Consider the following 2,794-nt stretch of genomic DNA (forward strand, 5'->3'; position numbering starts at 1 on the left):
CCCACCCACCCACACACACACACACACACGTGCGCACACTCACACACCCTCTCCAACATGATGTCACTGTCATCTTGCATGGTATGTCCTTCAGGCTATATCTACACACTGCCCTAAATGGTCCTCAACGACTGTCAAACTCGTCTGTTGTCCACAAATATCAATAGATTCAATCGCCACAAGAGAGCAATCCCACAATCACAATTAAAGACCCCATAACTGATGATAATAATATGACATTTACATAGTGCAAAACCTGATGAAAAAACACAGTATTTGAGCCTTTTACAGAATCATAAATTAGGAACATAATAATATAATAAACATTTCAGTGTGTCCCGACTGGAAATTTAGAAATATCTCTTTATTTTACCAACTGAAATGATTTTAGTGACTTTATACTAAAGATACGATCTCTCTTAAATTGACTGGCAGTTCGTTCCGAATTTTGAAGTCAGTAAACGTTACGTTGATGTCCTTTCACTCGTTAGTCTTTTTAGTTTCACTGATCGTAAAACGTCTATTTTTTGTCAGCCGATTACCTTACACTACGAGCTGGATGTTTAGTGTCAAAAGACTAGATAAGTATAATAACGAACTACCATTAACTCTTTGGGGACGCTCATTCTGGATATTCGGCAATGATTAAATAAGGACGTGCTATTTGGGGGCACTGAAAAACATGTACCTTCGTTATTCAAATACATACATTTTTGTTTTCTTTATCTGAAACTTTGTTGTTATGTTGTTATCGATCCAGATCTCATACTTCAAAAAGACAAACAGCAACCGGCATGTTGTGGACTATACACATTTGTGTTTCTGATCTCAGTATGATTGTTGGCATGTACCACAACATGGCCTTACATCTGTCAGCGGACACGTGTGTCCAACATGGCAGGAAAGGGTTAAAGCATTATGTGACCCAAAACACCACGGAAAGTGGCACAGACCTGTAGACAATTTATGGAATGTCAAAAAAGAGGCTTAAAGGCGCCTGTGGTGTAGCTGTCTCATGCAGGAGACCCGAGTTCGATTCCTGAGAGGGAAGAACATTTTCGTATTTCGGTCTGTTTGCTTTCTCAATCCGTGCTGGCTGTGGCACACGGTTTCGGACACCTGTATCCTGACCACAGAAATGTTGTAAATTGTGTCAATGGGGGCGTAAAGACACCTTCATTGAACAATTCATTTTTAAAAATTCTAGACACTGGCTGATAGACACAGGCAGATAGACACGGGCAGACTGATACAGACAGATAGAGCCTCCCACTGTTTGTGGGGGATTGTGGTGAAATCAGGCGCTCGTCAAAATAATAGAATCGGAAATATCGGCCTTTCCCCTCCAGTTTGACATTATCTTTTCTTCTTGTTCATTTGGCTCAACACCTTTTATATTCATATAAAAATGCATTTCCATGTATATCTAAATATTTGGCTGTAAATAAGTTGATTTAAGGCACCAAATATGTAATTTATCAGTTTTAAAGGACTCTCAAGCTCTTAAAAAGTTACCCAACTTTGACAGCCATTTTCTCGCGAACTTTATTACTGAAACTAGGCGACCCCCACCTCCTTCAATCGCAAATATCTTGACTTCTATTCAAGATAGATAGGTCCTTTCCCCCTTGAAAGCAAAGGCAAATGAATCAGCTTTTAGATGATACCATTAACTCCTCATGCCCTAAAATTGACCAGCGCCTGATTCTATCTACCACATCGTGACACATTTCTGGAACGTTGAAAACGGCGCTGCGTCGCCTTCCCCCGGGGTCCATCATGAGCTGTTACCTCCACGAGACACGAGACACGAGAGAGAGCTGAGAGCCGAGAGTTGAGAGCCGAGAGCCGAGTGGAGAGGCCAAACACTTGAGACTCCCCCGAGCGGCGAGTGGCGGGGTACACCCACAGTCCTTCAGACAGCGCCCGACGGTCCAGGGGATAGCATTTCCGCGGGACGTGAGGCGTGAAAGGGGCCGCAACTCTTGGCTGTGTTTAATAAAGCCGAGCCGTAAATACCCTGCAAACACCTGACATAAACCTCTGCTGAGTATCCACATTACCTCCCCTAAAGAGAAGGACCAGAAGGTTTCGAGGATTTTCATTCCTCGTTTCCGTCCCTTGTGTACACACAACTCGCCTACGTCACCAGCATTTAATCCTCTCCGCTGAAATGTCCGCCGTATACCTTTGCCTTGTCAAACATGGGGCTCAAACACGTCTGATCTCGCTGTGTCTTCTTCAGAAAAGGGGCTATACGACCTTGGGAGAGCTGAAGCTACTGTTAGGGTTTGGGATTTGGATGTGTTGTGTGTGGCGAGGCCAACAGCGAAAGCTTTCGAGGTAATGAGCGCCGGCTCTTCATGGGGGTATTGGCAGAACGTGCCGAGTCGTGGGGACGGGGCGTGTGGGGCACAGGGAGAAACAAACAGAGGAAGACCATGAGGGCGGTCTGGAGAGGTGGCGCGAGGCCCGTCTTGTTGGGTGGTGGGTGGTGGGAGGGAGAGAGAGAGAGAGAGAGGAAGAGAGAGAGAGGAAGAGAGAGGAAGAGAGAGAGAGAGGGAGAGAGAGAGGGAGGGAGAGAGAAAGAGAGAGAGATAGAGACAGAGAACGACTTGACTGGGGAAGTTTTGTGTCTGTAGTAGAGGAGGAAAAGAAGCATGAACGAACGAGAGAGTGGACGAACGGATGAAAAAATGAATGAATGAATCTATGTAGGAATGAATGAATGAAGGAATAAATTGTTTCGTCCTTCTGTCCCATCCTCCTTCTCTCTCTCTCTCTCTCTCTCTCT

This window comes from Aplysia californica, unplaced genomic scaffold (assembly GCF_000002075.1).
Source record: "Aplysia californica isolate F4 #8 unplaced genomic scaffold, AplCal3.0 scaffold01419, whole genome shotgun sequence".
Taxonomy (NCBI): domain Eukaryota; kingdom Metazoa; phylum Mollusca; class Gastropoda; order Aplysiida; family Aplysiidae; genus Aplysia; species Aplysia californica.